Source organism: Chenopodium quinoa, unplaced genomic scaffold, assembly GCF_001683475.1.
Source record: "Chenopodium quinoa cultivar QQ74 unplaced genomic scaffold, ASM168347v1, whole genome shotgun sequence".
Lineage (NCBI taxonomy): Eukaryota > Viridiplantae > Streptophyta > Magnoliopsida > Caryophyllales > Amaranthaceae > Chenopodium > Chenopodium quinoa.
Window position 1 is genome coordinate 989,315 of NW_018745311.1, and position 19,908 is coordinate 1,009,222.

A 19,908-nucleotide genomic window follows, 5' to 3' on the forward strand; every position below is an offset into this window, starting at 1 on the left:
ACCGAAGTCTAGTGTCAAGGCATCGAGTCTTCTATGAAGCGCCATGGCTCAGGAGCCTGGTAATCATCTCCTCAAACGGAACAAAATGCCCTGGTAGACGATGAATACCGGTGAAGGCACGAACTCTCTCGTCGAACCATATCAAAATGAATTTTAGTGATTAGAGTTTATGAGGGGGCTACCGAAGAAATAAATGAAATAATAGAAAAGACACTGATGAGTGATATTTATGTCACTCTTAGGGAGTAGTTTTTGAGTTATTTTCGTGTTTATTTTCCCTTTTATTCTCTTGTTTTCTTTTTAAAAAAATTTATAGTTTATTTCTTAGGTTTAGTATGTTTTAATTTAATTTCTTAATTTAATTGGTTTCTAGTTTATTTTCGTACTTTAATTCGTTCCTTTTCTTTGTTACTTTCATAGCTTTAATTATCTAGCTTTAGTTTATTTTGTTATTTTAATTTGCTTTCTCTGCTTGCATAGTTTTTGTTTAATTATTATAAGTTTAGTTTTATGTCTCTTATTTTCTATTTTATTTTATTTATTTTATTTTATTTGTCTCGGTTTCACATTTTTACCCTCGGGTTTGTTTGTGTGTAGGCTCGAGTTCAAGGTCCAAGTCGAGGCTTTTCAATTGCAACCCAATATCAAGCCCCTGCTGCCTCCTATCCGTTACCCCACCTTCCTTATCCTCCACCACATTAAAACAGCCTCCCCTGCTCCAACTCTTCTTCACCGTCGCTGCACCAACCTCCACCTACAACCAACTCCCCTGCTGTCACCACAACCAAATCAGCCCACCAATTCCCATCCGACCTGCAATTCCGACCACCAATCACCACCGCAATAACCAACCAACCACCAGCCCGCATCTTCACCTTCATCCACCCTTATCATCACTTCCCCGACTCCATTAGTCACAACACTCACCAATTAAACCACATAGAAACCACCGTAATAACAACCTACTCTCATCCCTCAATCTCTCACAGCCCTGCTCTACCATCACTACCACCAGTTACAGCAACCAACTGCAACAGAGCAGCTCTCCTCTCCACGCAAACCCACCTTTCACCAGCAGCTGCAATTTCTTCACATCAAACCACCAATTTGCACAAGCATCAGCCAAATTCAGAGCAATCCAATTTCGATCGGGTTCGGGCAAACCGTTGAGGAGTTCGTTCAAAGTGCCAAAACAGTCAGAAACTTTCGAAGTTTTGTAAATTGAAGAGGTGTGGTCAAACACACCCATGGTTCGACTGAACAAACCCCGTAGTTCGGCCACACCAACCCATGGTTCGACCGAACCATTTCACGAGCTTCGCACATGATAATTAATAAGATCGAACGGTTGATATTGAAGGTCGAAGATGATGCTTGATGATCACAGTTGATTATTTTTATCGATGGTTGATGAACGACGGTGATGGTGATGCGCTTCAATGGAGTTCAGAGCAGCCAAATGCGAAGGAAAGAAAGGGGGGTCTGATCGGTTTTATTGGAGGATTTGTTTTTTGTTTTTATTTTCTTTTTCATTTAGTTATATTTTTTTTATTTACTTTCCTTTTCTTATTTCTTTCTTTTATTTTATTTTCTCTTTTTATTTCTTTATTTTTTATTTCTCTTTTATTTTATTAGCTTTGTATAAATACTCATTTTTGGGGTAAATAGGAAAACAATATACAATTAACAATAATTCTATTTTTCTTAATTAGTTTTTAGGAGATCTTCTGTCTTTAGGTTTAGCTTAGGATTAGAGTAGTTTAGAGAGAGAAAGTGAGGGTTTTACCATTGTTGAGCTTGGATATTGAAAAGGAAGATTGATCGTCTTGCTTGTAGATTTTTACATTCAATAAATGAGAATCTCTAACTCTATCTCCTCTATTTTATTTGCCTTTTTTTAATATTATTTTTGTTGTTGGTATTGCTTGTTAATCATGTTGATTCTTGATTATCTGTTGATTAATCTTGTTGTTATCGTGATTAGTGAGAATTCCCCCATTAAGGGGATGGTTGTGGTGTAGTTGGATCTTGAGCATGTTCTAGGGTTTAGAATTGATTTATTTGTGATTAAAGTCTTTATATGCTTGATATTCTTTAATCTTCTTGCAAGTGCACATTGTTGGTTGATTAAAGGTGAATCTTTGCTAACAAGGAACGGAAGTTGACTTAGCTAGGGTTCATTGTTATCGATTATTATTTCATAGTACCTCCTAGTATATGGTTCTAATGTGGAAGCACAGAAGCTATGTTAGGAGAAGCCAATTGACCCCGGAAGGCGGCTAGATTGGATCCTTTACTTCGATATTCGAGCATGTTTAATTCATAATTAATTCAATTTATATGCCTTGTATATGTTCAAGTGAATTGTATACCTAAACCATTTCTCTTAGTGTTTTATTTCTTGTTTTAGCATCTTTAGACTTTAGTTTATTTATCTCCTATTTCGGACTAGCTTAATTGTCAATAACATTTGGTGGTGTTTATTTGTTCCTTGTGGTTCGACCCCTATGCTTGCCTTATGCTCGTATTAAGTTTGTTTAGGTTTTATAAATTGTATTTGATCTAGGGATAGACAGTTGACGACGCGTTTATTCCCTTGTCAAATTGGTGCCCTTGCAAGGTAATGGCTTCCATTACCGTTGTGTTATCTTATTGATACTAGTCTATTGTATATAATTTTCATTTTCTTTGTTGGTTTTTATTTGTGTTGCTTTATTTGAAAAAATGGCTTATATTTCTATTCCTCAATTTGATAATGAACCGTTTTGGGTGTATTTCAATAGACTTGAGGATTTCCTAGATGGTGTTAAAGGTTTTACCAAGGGTGATTGTAACACACCAAATCTCCCTCTACGAAAATACTAGTATTATCCGTATAATTATACCGTAGAGATAGACTTAGGCGTATTACCGCCGCGTGATTACGCAAAGCTACTCAACTTACTAAAAATATTAATACTTTGCAGCAGAAACTCAAATACTCTTCTATATTAATAGTAACCAATGTTATGAGTACTCCAAATAGATACAAGACCAAATTCCTAATTTAGTGAAAACCAATCCCGGGACCCCAATGCATCATTTATTGACTCCAACCTGAAAATAAGCAACACTGCTTACCATTACGGTAAACAGGGCGAACCAAAACAAATAAGAAGTACGCGTTAGCAAAATATGCTAAGTACGGTAAGTGCAAGATAATTAAACTCAATTTATTCGCAAACATGCTTTAAAACTAATTTCCAATAAATAATCGAATAATTCCAAACTCATGGTTTAAAACCAATTCTCAATAATTCCAATATCAATAATCAATAAAACAAATTCCTATTATTTAAAAACCAATTCCACATATTAAAACCAATTACTCTCCCAAGTGTGCACACCCCCCAAGCTAGTGTCCTTATGTTACAAGGCTATTCTTGAGGAAAACCCGGTCATGCAAAGTCCAACACCTTATCAATAAACCAAATCCGCATAGTGGGATTACCAACATGCTTATAAAGCATAAATATAATAAATCCATGATTCAATAAATCCTCTTTTAAATCCAAAAATTCAACCTTTAATAATAATAATTCAAACTTCTTTTAATAAATTCAACATGCTTTTAAAATCAATCATTTATAAACATGAATAATAAATTAATTAATCAAAACATGTTATAAAAATCAATAATCCAAATTAATTATTAAAACCAATCCTTTAAACATACTTTTAATTCATAAACCATAATTCAATTCAATTTAATTCAATTCATCATAAAATCATTCAAACATGTTATTCAAATCGATCACTTTCAACGTATCTAGCCACCTAACGTACCTTGATCTTCACTTAGCCAACAACACTTCAAAAGAACTCTCAAGTAGCTTGATCAAAACACCCTACAAATAAATATAACCTTAATCAATATAAGGTTAACAAATAATCACAAATAATTAAATTAAACCCTCCCAACTATATGTACATGAACCTCTTAAATTAATTCAACATGAACATTTTAGAAATCTGATTTTATATAATTAAAATTACTCATAATAATTTCATATTAATCTCCCACAATAATAATAATAATAATTGAATAAAAGAAAAGGAGAAGAAAAGAATTAGATTTGCGTAGGAAATAATAGGCAAAACTTTCAGAGGCTATAACTCCTTCGATATAGCTCCAAATTTGGTTATTCTTGAGCCTAACCTCAAGAATTGTTCGAGAGGAACAACCTTTTGTGAAAAGTCACTACCCAAAAAACTTAACAGAAGTGCCCGAAAATTGGCATCAAAGATGAACGGGATGATTTGTGTAAAATTGAGGAGAAGAAAAGAAGAGAATTGGTGTGAAGAATGTGAGAGGTATGAAGGGATATTTATAGGCTAGTATGATCATGAATTATGGTAGGAAAATGTAGGAAGAATTATGGTTATTAGGGTTTAAGAAATTACTTGGAGAAGTGAGCAAAGATTTAAGGAAAGTTTTGATATTTGAAGGGATTGTGTATAATTGAATATGGAAGGTATGTATGTCATGAAAAATATTAAGGAAATTGGGATGGCTTGGGGAATAGTTAAGAGTAATGAATGGCAATAAAATATAATAATTGGATATAAAAAATATGGAGAATTAGAATTATGGAAAATAGGAGATTTTAAGAAGATAATTAAAAATACAAATTACCAAAATATTTTTCCAAAATCTTTATGGGATGGTCGAAATTATTGAGCTCCTAAGCTCATATTTTCGGCCTTCCTATTTAGTATTTAGGAATATATTTTTCTAGTTTAAAGGAATAAAAATAATTGTGTAAATAATATTTATTGTAATAAATAATTAAATAACAAAATACCAAATATTCACCAAATAATTTAACTAAATAAAAATCATATTTTCACATAGGAAAATCTGAAATTATTAGCTAATCAATTGGGATTTTCGGACCTTTTAAAATAATAATAAAATATAGCTTTTTCCTTAATTAAAATATCTGAAATATAAATAATCCGGTTTTTAAAATAGGATAAATGGATAATAAATCTTATCCAAAATAATGATTAGTTTTCAAAATACTTTTGGCGCCAAAATTCAAATATCATTTTGGCTCCAAGATTTATATAGTAAGTTGAATTACTAAAATACCCTTTTTAGAAAATAATAATTAATTAGGAAAATACGTATGAAAATACGGGGTATTACAGTCTACCCCCCTTAAAATAAGTTTCAACCCAAAACTTAGCCAAAAGAAACGAAAATCATTTTGAAATTATTGGTTCATGCACATCCTAACTTAACTCAAGACTCCAACTAAACTTAAATAAGACTCGAAATCACTAAAACTGACTCGAAAAGTAGACGCACGAAACTCTATCGCCCTCTACCCCCCTTAGAAGGAGTTACGCCCCCGTAACTCGACCACTTAGCTTAGGCAAACAGTTCTGTTTAACGTTTCCTCATATCAGCCTCAGCTTCCCATGTAGCCTCTTCAGTTTTCTGATTTGACCACAATACTTTTACAATGCTCACATCCTTGTTCCTTGTGCTCCTGACCTTGGAGTCAAGAATCTTTACTAGTCTTTCCTCATAAGTCAAATTCTCATCCATCTCAATGGTTTCTGGTTGTAACACATGTGTCACATCAGGAATATACTTTCGGATTTGGCTCACATGGAACACATTGTGAACCCTTTTTAGCTCACTAGGCAAATCCAACTTATAAGCCACCTTTCCCACTTTCTGAATGATCTCATCAGGCCCTATGTACTTCGGGCTTAATTTCCCTTTCTTCTCGAACCTCATCACACCTTTCATGGGTGAAATCTTCAACAAAACTTTCTCTCCTACTTCATATTCCTCTTCCCTCCTTTTCAAATAAGCATAACATTTCTTTCGATCTTGGGCCGCTTTAATCTTTTCTTGGATAAACTTAACCTACTTCACCATATCCTCAATCATCTCTGGTAAAAGAACCACAGTCTCACTTATATCATTCCAACATACTGGACTTCTACACTTTCGACCATACAAAGCTTCAAACGGTGTCATCCCAATGCTTGCATGGTAACTGTTGTTATAAGAGAACTCTATCAAATCCAAGTGGTCTTCCCAAGACCCTTGATACTCCATCACACAAGCTCTTAACATGTCCTCTAATGTCTGAATCGTTCTTTCTGTCTGGCCATCTGTCGTAGGATGAAATGTTGTGCTCATTAACAGCTTAGTTCCCATCGCCTTTTGCAAACTTCGCCAAAAGTTAGACAAAAACCTTGAATCTCTATCCGGAATGATATCCATGGGTACCCCATGGTACTTCACCACAAACTTCACATAAGCTCTTCATAACTGATCCATGGTCCAAGTACTTCTCATGGGTATGAACGCTGCTGACTTCGTCAACCTGTCCACTATCACCCAAATAGTGTCATTTCCTGCCTTGGTCTTTGGCAAAGCTCCCACAAAATCCATAGAAATCAAATCCCATTTCCACTTGGACACCTCCAAGGATTGGACCTTTCCTTGAGGCATGCGATGCTCAATCTTCACCTTCCGGCATGTCAAACACTTAGCCACAAATTCAGCCACTTCTCTCTTCATATTGGGCCACTAAAATGTCTTCTTCATGTCCTTATACAACTTATCCCCTCCAGGATGCATTGAATAGGGAGAATTATGGGCTTCTTCCAATAATCTTTGCTTCAAATCTGCGGTATACACCATCTTCCCTTAAAACGAATACTTCCCTCATCACCAATGGTGAAATACAACACTTGTCCTTCATCAATCTTCCTCTTGATTGCTTACAACTTCTCATCTTCCAATTGGCTATCCCTTATCTTATCATAAATGGATGGTTGAACCACCAAGGCATTCAACATCCTTGCCACTCCACCATGTTCCATCACTTCAAAGCTCAACTTATGAAATTCCACACACAACTGATCTGGGACTACGATCACATTCACCGTATGTTCTGACTTTCTGCTCAAAGCATCTGCCACCACATTAGACTTTCCCTCATGATACTGAATATCCAATGTATAATCACTCATATACTCCAACCATCATCTCTGTCTCCCATTCAAGTGCGTCTGGGTGAAAATGTACTTCAAACTCTTATGATCCGTGAAAATCCTACAAGTCACCCCATACAAGTAATGTCTCCAAATCTTCAAGGCAAACACAATTGCAGCTAACTCCAAATCATGGGTTGGGTAATTCCCTTCGTGAACCTTCAACTGTCTCGAGGCATACACAATCACCCTTCGATTCTGCATCAACACACATCCCAATCCCAACCTCGATGCATCACTATACACGTCATATAGATCACTCCCATCCGGCAAAGCCAGCACAGGTGCTGTGGTTAACCTTTCTTTCATGATCTTAAATGACTCCTCACATTCTTGGGTCCATGAGAACTTATGCTCCTTTTTCATCAAACTTGTCATGAGCTTCGAGATCCTTGAAAAATCCTTCACAAACCTTCTGTAATAGCCTGCTAAACCCAAGAAACTCTTTACATCTGACACATTCTTTGGGGTTGGCCAATCACTCATAGCTCAAATCTTGCTTGGGTCCACTGAAACTCCGTCCTTGGAAATCACATGGCCCAAAAATGCTACTTTCTCCAACCAAAAATAAAACTTAGACAACTTGGCATACAACTGATGCTCTCTTAAACATGACAATACTTGTCTCAAATTCTCTTTATGCTCTTCTTCATCCTTTGAATGTATCAAAATATCATCAATAAACACCACTACAAACTTGTCCAAGTATGGCCTGAAAATCCTATGCATCAAGTCCATGAACACTGCAGGTGCAATGGTCAAACCAAATGGCATAACTGTGATCTCATAATGACCATAACAGGTCGTGAAAGCACTCTTTGCAATATCTTGCTCCACAATTCTCAACTCGTGATAACCCGATCTCAAATCTATCTTTGAGAATACCCCTACTCCTTTCAACTGGTCAAACAAATCATCGATCCTTGGTAATGGATACTTATTCTTCACTGTCACCTTGTTCAACTCTCGATAATCTACACACAACCTGATACTTCCATCTTTCTTCTTCACAAACAATACTGGAGCTCCCTAGGGTGATGAACTAGGCCTAATATAACCTTTCTCCAACAAATCATCCAACTGGGTATTCAACTCCCTCAACTCAGCTGGAGCCATCCTATATGGAGCCTTAGAAATGGGTCCAGTTCCAGGCACTAGATCGATAATGAACTCAACATCCCTCACTGGTGGCATACCAGGAATCTCATCCGGAAACACATCTGGAAACTCTTCTACAACAGGAATACCCTCTTCACCTTTCTTTTCCTCACTTTCAACCTTGAACACTACATAAAAACAAAGGACAACCCTTCTTAACCAGCTTCTATAGTTGCATTGCAGACATAAATCTCAACCCCGAGCTTTTCCCTTCCTTTTTATACACTACTTTGGTCTTACTTGGGCTAGTCAAGGTGACCTTTTCAGCCGCACAATCAATTTTTGCTTCATACTTTCCCAACCAATCCATACCCAGAATCACATCAAAGTCATTCAAGTCAAACTCGATCAAATCAGCCAGAAACTCAACCCCAGAGATGGAAATAGGCACACTCAAAAACATTCTCGAACAACTCCTCACTTCCCTAGACGGAATAGACACATCTAGAGAAACTGACTTAGGAATCTTTAACCCGAGACTCCCAACTACTTCCTTAGAAATAAAAGAATGCGACGCCCTTAAATCAAATAAGACTTTCACAGGAAAAGAACTTATAAAGAAAACACCAATTACCACATCATTAGCAGACTCAGCCTGCCGACTATTCATCACGAACACACGACCCTTTGGGGCACCTCCCGCACCGCTACTGGTTCCAGCCTTGGTTGTAGGTCCACTACACTAAGGTGGTTTACTAGGTGCACTAGACTCTTTCACCTTCCCAGAATTAACATCAGCTTCCTTCTTGAAACACTCATACTCACGGTGTCCCAACTTCTGAGAGTAACGACAAGTTACCGGGTTTCCCTCACATTCCTTCCCTGGGTGGTCTTTCTCACACCTCTTGGGCTTCTCACCCATTTGGTTCCCATTACCTTTATGGTTTGATGACTGTCCCCCATTCCCCTTCCCAAAGTTCCCCTTGTTGTCCCTCCTATCTCCAGAATTCCCTTGGTGATTTCCATTAGGCTTGTGCCTCTTTTCACCCCCGTGAAAAGAGTCTGGGTTCTTCCTTTTCTCTCCCACCTGCTCCATCTCCCTCCCCTTAATTCCATACAAATGGGCTGCACAACCATAGACTTCATCTAGGGTCTCAAAAGTCACTTCCTCTAGCTTCCTTTGGAGGGTCAAGGTTAGGCCTTGCTCAAATCTTTGAGCCTTAATGGTTTCAGTAGGGACTACTTCCGGGGAAAACCTCATCCACTCAATCAACTTGTTGTAGTATTAACTTATTGACATGTTTCCCATTCTTAGGTTGGTAAACTCCATACACTTCTACTTTTTAAGGTAGGAAGGGTAAAACTTTTCTCACAAGGCTTCCTTGAACTCATCCCACCCAAAGTTTGGTCTTTTCAGCAACTCATCCTTTCTTTGGACCCACCATAAGCCAGCTTCCTCCCTCAAGTAGTAAACCCCATTGTTCACCCTTAGCTCACTTGGGCAATTGATAGCATCAAACAGCTTGTCAAACTCCCTAATCCAGTTTTCAAGGCTGGTTGGGTCCTCTTTTCCCAAGTAAACAGGTGGTTTAGCTGCAGCTACCCTCTTAAAGACTTCACTATAGGCATCAAGCTCAGGATTTCGGTGTTCCCTGTTCACCACCTTCGTGATGTTCTCAGTAATTTGGGTCAACTGCTTAAGGACCTTTCCAACTTTGGAAGCAGTGCGCTTACTCCTTAAATGTTCCCTCATTCTTGGAGACATAATTCCTGGGTATGATTATTACACTAGGAAATCAAAACAAGTTCTACTCATACAAGCATTTAATTCACTTAATAACATAGAGAAATTTCAAATAATTCATTTTATTTCATTAATAATTAATGAAAATACAACTTTGTCACTTAGAACAATTATTGAAACATGAAACAAAAACATAGTTAAAAAACAATCAAATAACACTATGGGCATAACCATCTTCAATAGGATCATAATCCGGATCATCACTGCTATTGCTTGGTTCGGCCATGAGAGTTGGGTTATAACCACTATAGCTTGGAATAAGGCCTGATGAGCTTGACCCAGATTTACTTATATTTCTGTCTGGGGCAGGAGTGTAACTTGGGCTTTTTGTTGGACTTACATCCCATAAGGTTGGCTTGAAGAAGCTATGGTGTTTTGGGCTCTTTCTTTTGCAGTTTGAGAACGAGTTATGGGCCTTTTAGCAATGAGGAATTGGGCTTTTGGGCTAGATTGTTTTGAAGATTCAGAGCTCAAAGATTGGCTAAGAGAACGGTAATGCTTGCTCCTACCAAGAGGTGGTACGGACTCATCACTAGATTCCAAATACTCATGTCGCTTCTTTGGGTATGAAAAAAAAACTTAGGCATTTAAGAAGTACATTTGGTCATTAGGTCCAAAGGTCCGATCTTTTGGGATCGTAGGAATTTTCACAACTTTCCTCTTAGGTTCATACTTGCGCTCCACATAGTGCAAGTCCCTCTTAAAACTAGACATGGTTGCTAACCATTTCCCTTCATGATGGTGCTTCTCATTCCACATTCTGTCTTCCTTAATCAGATCCCCATATTTGTCAAAGAGAGCTTGGTATTTCTTAATTCTAGGAAAATTGGCCAACCCTAGAAGAACCATCCAAGGTTTTTGGGTCAAGAATTCCTCACCATCCTTCTCATAAAGGGTCAAGGCCAAAGTACAAATTCCAGTTATGAAATCACTAACTGTGACTCGACTATCTTTCAAGTAATGAATGTCAAAATATTGGTGTCTCATTGCATCAATCATTTTCATTTGTTTTACACACACATGCAAAACACTTAATTAAGTGTTAAATCACACAAACAATCCAATTCAAAATCCATTTGCAATAAGCAATTAATAACTTAACCAAACATAACTCAAGATTACCCAAGCATGGGTAATAACTAAAAAATTCGGACCTCTAGACCACACTCTAATGTGTTTTAACACTAACTTTAATGCAAACATAATCGCATACTCAAGTTTCAAACAATTTCAATTCTTTTTATTTTCGAAAATAATAAATATGTACTTGAATCGAGATTAAAGGACGGTCGAGCCCGCTTCTCCTAGGAAAGTTACCTACGACGTTGAGGCTAGCCTTTCCTAGACAGAGAGTTGTACCCATTATAGGCCTCCGTAGAGAACTCAAGAATCCTTTTCTCCTTCATCTTTCCACAAAAAAGAAAATAGTTTTTTAAGTAAAAATAAGGCTTTTGACTCACACACAAATGCGAAACTCTATCTATCCTATATGCCCTCTTAAGTCTACCCACAATTTTAATTACTATTCCAATTTTAATCTTTTTAGGACCTTGAAATCTGATACCACTTTGTAACTCCCCCAAATCTCCCTCTACGGAAATACTAATATTATCCGTATAATTATACCGTAGCGATAGACTTAGGCGTATTACCACCGCGTGATTACGCAAGCAAGGCTACTCAACTTACTAAAGATAACAATAATTTGCAACGGAAACTCAAATACTCTTCTTTACTAATAATAACCATAATAGTAACCAATGTTATGAGTACTCCAAATAGATACAAGACCAAATTCCTAATTTAGTGAAAACCAATCCCGGGACTCCAATGCATCATTTATTGACTCCAACCTAAAAATAAGCAACACTGCTTACCATTACGGTAAATAGGGCGAACCAAAACAAATAAGAAGTACGGGTTAGCAAAATATGCTAAATACGGTAAGTGCAAGATAATTAAACTCAATTTATTCGCAAACATGCTTTAAAACCAATTTCCAATAAATAATCGAATAATTCCAAACTCATGGTTTAAAACCAATTCTCAATAATTCCAATATCAATAATCAATAAAACAAATTCCTATTATTTAAAAACCAATTCCACATATTAAAACCAATTACTCTCCCAAGTGTGCACACCCCCCAAGCTAGTCTCCTTATGTTACAAGGCTATTCTTGAGGAAAACCCGGTCATGCAAAGTCCAACACCTTATCAATAAACCAAATCCGCATAGTGGGATAACCAACATGCTTATAAAGCATAAATATAATAAATCCATGATTCAATAAATCCTCTTTTAGATCAAAAAATTCAACCTTTAATAATAATAATTCAAACTTCTTTTAATAAATTCAACATGCTTTTAAAATCAATCATTTTTAAACATGAATAATAAATTAATTAATCAAAACATGTTATAAAAATCAATAATCCAATTTAATTATTAAAACCAATCCTTTAAACATACTTTTAATTCATAAACCATAATTCAATTCAATTTAATTCAATTCATCATAAAATCATTCAAACATGTTATTCAAATCGATCACTTTCAAGGTATCTAGCCACCTAACGTACCTTGATCTTCATTTGGCCAACAACACTTAAAAAGAAATCTCAAGTAGCTTGATCAAATATAACCTTAATCAATATAAGGTTAACAAATAATCACAAATAATTAAATTAAACCCTCCCAACTATATGTACATGAACCTCTTAAATTAATTCAACATGAACATAATTAAAATATGATTTTATATAATTAAAATTACTCATAATAATTTCATATTAATCTCCCATAATAATAATAATAAAAATAATTGAATAAAAGAAAAGGAGAAGAAAAGAATTGGATTTGCGTAGGAAATAATAGGCAGAACCTTTAGAGGCTATAACTCCTTCGATATAGCTTCGAATTTGGTTATTCTTGAGCCTAACCTCAAGAATTGTTCGAGAGGAACAACTTTCTGTGAAAAGTCACTACCCCAAAAACTGAACAGAAGTTCCCGGAAATTGGCATCAAAGATGAACGGGATGATTTGTGTAAAATTGAGGAGAAGAAAAGAAGAGAATTGGTGTGAAGAATGTGAGAGGTATGAAGGGGTATTTATAGGCTAGTATGAGCATTAATTATGGTAGAAAAATGTAGGAAGAATTACGGTTATTAGGGTTTAAGAGATTACTTGGAGAAGTGAGCAAAGATTTAAGGAAAGTTTTGATATTTGAAGGGATTGTGTATAATTGAATATGGAAGGTATGTATGTCATGAAAAATATTAAGGAAATTGGGATTGTTTGGGGAATAATTAAGAATAATGAATGGCAAGAAAATATAATAATTGGATATCAAAAAGATGGAGAATTAGAATTATGGAAAATAGGAGATTTTAAGAAGATAATTAAAAATACAAATTACCAAAATATTTTCCCAAAATCTTTATGGGATGGCCGAAATTATTGAGCTCCTAAGCTCATATTTTCGGCATTCCTTTTTAGTATTTAGAAATATATTTTGATAGTTTAAAGGAATAAAAATAATTGTGTAAATAATATTTATTGTAATAAATAATTAAATAACAAAATACCAAATATTCACCAAATAATTTAACTAAATAAAAATAAGATTTTCACATAGGAAAATCCGAAATTATTAACTAATTAATTGGGATTTTCGGACCTATTAAAATAATAATAAAATATAGCTTTTTCCTTAATTAAAATATCTTAAATATAAATAATCCGGTTTTTAAAATAGGATAAATGGATAATAAATCTTATCCAAAATAATGATTAGTTTTTAAAATACTTTTGGCGCCAAAATTCAAATATCATTTTGGCTCCAAGATTTAAATAGTAAGTTGAACTACTAAAATACCTTTTTATAAAATAATAATTAATTAGGAAAATACGTATGAAAAGACGGGGTATTGCAGTGATTATTGTGAAATATCAATTTGGGATTAAATGAGCATTTTAGAGGAGTAGTTGACAATATGTTAAATGGTAGATTTCAAGACATGTCTTCGGATGAAGCTTGGGATTTCTTTTCATGGTTATCTAGTGATAATTATGATTGGGAGAGGGCCAATCATGAGACTTATGTTCGGGATTCTCATGCTTTTAATGTTGATGCTAATTGTCATGATTTGTCTAATATGAATTCCCATGATGTGCTTGATGCTCCTTATAGTTACCATGTAATGCATGATTTCAACTCCCCTCCCTCTATAGCTCAATGTAATGAGGTACATTCTAATGATGATGAAGTGCATGTTCTTTCTCATGTTGCATCCAATCGTTGCATGAATTCTAAAGGTGTTCCCCATAGTCCCCTAGATGATTCCAATGAGCAAACTTTTGACTGGTCTATCCATGATGATTTGGACTCAATTGAGATTATGGCACAAATATTTCTTGAGTTTCAAACGGTAGCCCATAACCTTATGAGTGAGTTCATTGATAAGGCTTCATTAGAAAGAGATTAGTTTGAGAGAAATTTTCTCCCATTCACTCTTGATTTTGAGATGGTAAGCCTTGAGAAATTTAAGGGAGATGTTGTTCAAGGTTGTGAAGAGGTTGTTAAGGTTAAATCCTTTGCAAATTTTGAGCTTGAGGGAGATGTAGAACGTGAGGGTTCTTCATTTGTGGATTCCATGATTTATTTTCATTCCCTCATTAATGATGTGAGACCTTGTAATGAGGGATTAGCTACCCCTTTTACCCTTTTTCATACATCTTTCTCCCAAAGTTTTAACCATATCTCCTACTATCCTATGTTCCTCCCTTAATTTCTCAAAGAACCTCTTAGGGATCCTTTTCCTATTCATGCTTCCAAAGCCCCCAACTCTTTCATTGTTGATGAGGGAAGAGTTATAATGCCAACCAAAAAGATTTTTGTGAGGAGAGTTTGCCTCCCTATTTTTCTTTTGATTCTTTTACTTTTTCTTTTCTCCCTTCTCTCAAGCATAAACTCTCCTTGTACTTTATGTTTGTTTGTCATATGAGCATCGTGTATGCTCTATTTCTTAATATGTTTGTCGGTGCATATGACAAGCTTTTGCGTTCTTTGTCGGGTTATTTACTAGATTGGTCATGCTTGGACGTTAAGCAAGCCTTTCTCGGGAAGTAACCCGTGTTTTATTGCTTTCTTTTTCTTTATTTTACGTTTCTCATTTTTGCTACTCTCTTGTATATGTGTTTAGGTACTTGATGCATATACTCATGTGCAAGGATTTTGGATTAAGATCCTTGAGAAGAAGCACACCAATGATTGCTTGCATTTGGAAAAGCAACACAGACGAGGAATTAGATGAAAATGTGGACAATGTGCTCAATTGCGGGTTCCAACACCCACCTCACATTTGGTTTACTCTTTCCTTCTTCCCTCGTCATTGATTTTCTTTCTTATATGCATTTGGATTGAATGAATATGATTTTTTGTGTGGATATGGTTTCTTTCTTCCCCTCCCTCCCACCCTTTGTGCCTTTATTTTGAGCATTGAGGACAATGCTCCCTTCTAGCTTGGGGGAGTAGCTATTCGCTAGCGTGGTGAGGTTATCTTTATCTATTGGTGGTTTCTTAATCCATAGTCTCATGATTGCTTGTTTTATTTCTCCCATACTTGCCAAAGTCTATTATTGAGATTGGTTTTCTATGTTTGGATGGCCATGAGCGCTTTATTGAGTTGACTTTTGGTAAATGTAGTTTTGATTGATCATGCTTTCATCTTGCAAAACTGTATATGCATTCTTGAGTATTGTTGTTTTGTAAATATTTGTGTGTATAGTGTCTTTCCATGGCATTCAAGGAAAGGTTTCAAAATATTTTGTTTCAAATTATGACATAATTGGGACTTAGCACCTAGAATACCCTCTTCCCTAGTTGTTAGAGGTGTTCATGCACTTGGATGTCGGGGTTGGTTCACATATATATCATTGCCAAGGTAGTAGAACTTAAGGGCTATGAGACCTTAGCTCACTCGGTTTTTTAGTAAGATGGTTGTCGCTCACTAGCTAGTTGAAGCTTTAAAGGTGATTTTTGCTATTCCACTACCATCATTCTTGTGAGGATGTGTCTATATTGTTCTAGCCTTCTACATTTCTTGCATGTGTGGCGTTTGGATCCTTGTCATTGCTAGCTCATATCGAGAATTTGGCTTGAATCTACCCGAGATTGAGAACGAACCAACCTTGGGGAAGTCTAAGGCAATTATGATTTTTGTTTTATTTTATTATTTTCTATTCTTGTATTTTTCTTTTGCATTTTCTCATTTAGTAACCCAATTTGAGCCTTTTTCCCTTCTTTGGCATAACCACATGACAAACCAATGACCTTTGCTTTATTTTCACCTTTATTAGTTTTTCTGAAGCATTATTGGGAATTGATTTGTATGTTTAATTAATAAAAGAGAAAAAAGAATGAAAAAGGAGTGAAAAACTCAAATTTTGGTACTTGTGATTATCTTTGTTATGTTGAATGGTTTGAGCAAATGAGAAGAAAAGAAGGGAAATGAAAGAAAAAGTCGTTCAATGTTAAAAGAGGCGAGAGTAAAAGAATAAAAAGAAATGAAAAAAGAATAAAAAAAAACAAAATCATATTGAGAAAATACAAAAATATTTGTTGTTTGGTTGAAAAAGAATAAGCTTAGGGGAGTACGTAGTTGCTTTGTGATCTATTGCTAGAATTTTTAATTTGAAAGTTAGTAGTTTATTGAGTTTGAATTGAGGAATGAACAACCTTGCTCACTTCTAAGTTTACCACCAATTTCTAAATTTATTTCCACGCCCTTTACCCTAGCCTAAACGTTTCAACCCTTTTAAGACCTTTTGACCTTAGTGAGGTTTAGTTACTACCGGTGGAGGGTAATCAAGCCAACGCTATTGAGCGAGCTATCGATGCCAAGATGTCGGGTAGCCTAAATGTTTTTCATTGTTTATTTCTTCCGGTTCTGTTTGGGGTAAAAATACCCTAAACACGTGGCCCAATGGCCTAGTGACACGTGGCATCCAGCCGTTGGTCAGCAGTGCTCCAATCCTCTGCTGACACGTGTCCTCTAAACCTTAAAAGGGAAACCATCCCTTCCCCACTATAAATAGTGGAAGGACCCTCATTAATGGGGGGCTGGAACATTTGTTGTTCACATTGAATACTCCTCAAAAAGAAAAACACTTACCCCGAGCAATATTAATTACAGAATTCTCCCATTACGCGAGAAGTAACTTCCACATTACGTGCATTCTACCTCCCGTATCTTTACTAACTTGATCGTCGGAGGCGGAGCTCCTACCCCCAGAAGTCTTCGTGATTTTGCAGGCACAGGCGTCGAAGGGTATTCTTGGAATTGTAACTCTCCCGCAGGACACATCAAAAAACCCCGAAACATTTGGCGCCGTCTGTGGGGAGAGTACTTCTAAGATGACTTCTGATACTGTGTCACCGAATCAGGGCAAACGGCCTGTGGTCGAGCCTGAGGTCCAGACGGACCATGAAAGTGGCGACGAAATTGAAACATATGTGGCCCCGGATGGGTCTTTCAGAACGAAGCACCCTCGTGCTAAAGATAGAAGAGAACGGGAAATCAGCCAAGCTGCTCCCAACAACCCAGCCGGGCAACCGGCTGGAATTGCCCAAACGGTGGAGGGCTCAGCCCCCGTTACAAGAAACGAACTCATGTCTTTCATGAATAGTTTCAAGGGTGAGATCAAGAGCCTCATCCGGTCAGCTACTCCAAAGAAGGGTCAGCCGGCCAAGAAGCCTTCTGGAAAGAAGGCGGTCAAAGAACGAGTTCCTACCCCTCATCCCAAGCCAAAGGAGGGGGAGGGCTTAAGGTTTGATCCAAGCAGACTCCGTTTTCCTCAAGGGGAGCTGCGAAAGGCCATCCGGCACGTACATCCGGATGGCTCCAAGAAAACATTCTCAGACGCCCGCACATTTCTCCAAGAGAAGCGAGGTCAGGCGTCTGCGTCGGCCTCAACGTCGACCTTCCCGGACAGTTTCCATGACGTCTCACACAGGCGTACGGGAACGAACCTTAGGAGCCAGACGGGCGAATCTTCTGCCCGGTCTGGACCCAAAGTGATCCAGCCTGGCCTATTCGGCACACCAAATGGGTTGGGTGGATCCCCTTTCATGTCACCGGGTCTTTTCGGTGGGCAAGCGCAGCAGCCGTTCCAACCCACGGACTGGCAGCTGCGCCTGCTAAATTTGGGGGAACAGCCAACGGCGTTCTCACCAGAGATAATCCAGGCGGCACAGCCGCCTAAGATCAAGAATGTTTTGGTGGGGGCCTATGATGGCACCACCAACCCAGAAGACCATCTAATGGCCTACTCTAACCACATGTACCTCCAGGGGTTAGATGATGTCGTCTGGTGTCGATGCTTCCCGGCTACCCTCAAGGGCATAGCCCAGCGGTGGTTTGGTAACCTACCAGCCGGTTGCATCAACAGCTTTCGAACTTTGGCGTACTTGTTTACGTCAAATTTCTCAATGAATATTCCTGCCAAAAAGACTAGCCTCGACCTAGGGGCAATACAGCAGGGCGACCGGGAGGGCCTCCGGTCGTACGTCAGACGGTTCAATCTGATGAGAATTCAGATTCCAGGACTATCAGACGAAGTGGCCTATACAGACTTCTTTCGAGGTCAGAAGGATGGGTCGACCTTTAAGTTTGACCTCGTCCGGAAGAGGGTTGCTACCCTCCAAGAGGCGTTAATTGAAGCTGAAGCCTATATACAGGCGACGGAGCTTTGTGCTGTCAAGCAGCCGTCAGATTATAAAAAGTCTGACAAAAAACAGAGCCGGCAACAGCATCAGCCGGCAAGAAAGGAAGAAAAGAGAAAAGGGGTCTGGGCAGCTGACCGATCAGGACAGCCGGCCCAGAAGATCAGGCGGAAGTCAGAACCATATGTCCCCAAATACAAGTTCACAAAAGATTGCTCCACCATCCTCCTGGAAATCAAAGACCGGATGTCTCTCGACAAACCGGCTGAAATGAAAAGCCCCGTGAATAAACGGGACAAGAGCAAGTATTGCCAATACCACGAGGATGTTGGCCACGACACCAATGGCTGCTATAGCCTCAGGCGGCTATTGGACCGTCTGGCAGATGAGGGGGCCCTAAAATCCTATCTACCCAAGGCTAAGGGTAATACCCAGGCCAAGAAAGGGCAGGCGGCAAAAACCGGCCCAGTAAACTCCGAGACGGATGAAGAGACCATCTTCACCATAGCAGGCGGTTTTGCCGGAGGGGGTCCCACCATCCGGGGCACCAAAGACAACATCAGGAAGCTGGTCAACTCAGTGGATGAGGGCCAGGCGTCGAAAGACATCTTCCCTAAGGTCCTTAATTCTGAAAAGGAACGGGGCAAGGTCAGGCGGCCTCATGATGACCCCATCGTCATCGAATGCAAGGTTGCCAACCAGAAGGTTGGCCGGATCCTAATAGACACAGGGAGCTCGTCTGACCTAATCAGTTATCAGTGCTTGACCAAGCTCAAGTACACATCCGGTAACATGCACCAGGCTCCTCACCCACTAGTCGGTTTTGGGGGGTGGAGTAGTGCATCCGGTCGGAAGCATAGATCTTCCGATCCGGCTGGGTGAAAAGGGGCAAGGACGCCACATGATAGTCAAATTTTTAGTTGTGGAGGAGCTGTCCGCCTACAACATGATATTTGGCCGTCCTACCCTCAACGCATCTAAGGCTGTCATCATCCCGTCCCTCATGTTGGTCAAATTTCAAAAGGATGATGGTACAGTCGGTGCCCTAAGCGGGGACCAGAAGACGGCAAGAGAGTGCTATCTCTCTGACGTCAAGACAACTATGGGTGCAGCCGGCCAGGGCGAGCCCATAGATATTGATAACTGCGACCCAGCAGTCCCGGCTCCAAGGGCAGCCGGTATGAAAAGAAAGGCGGACCAACTGGCACCCGCCAAAAA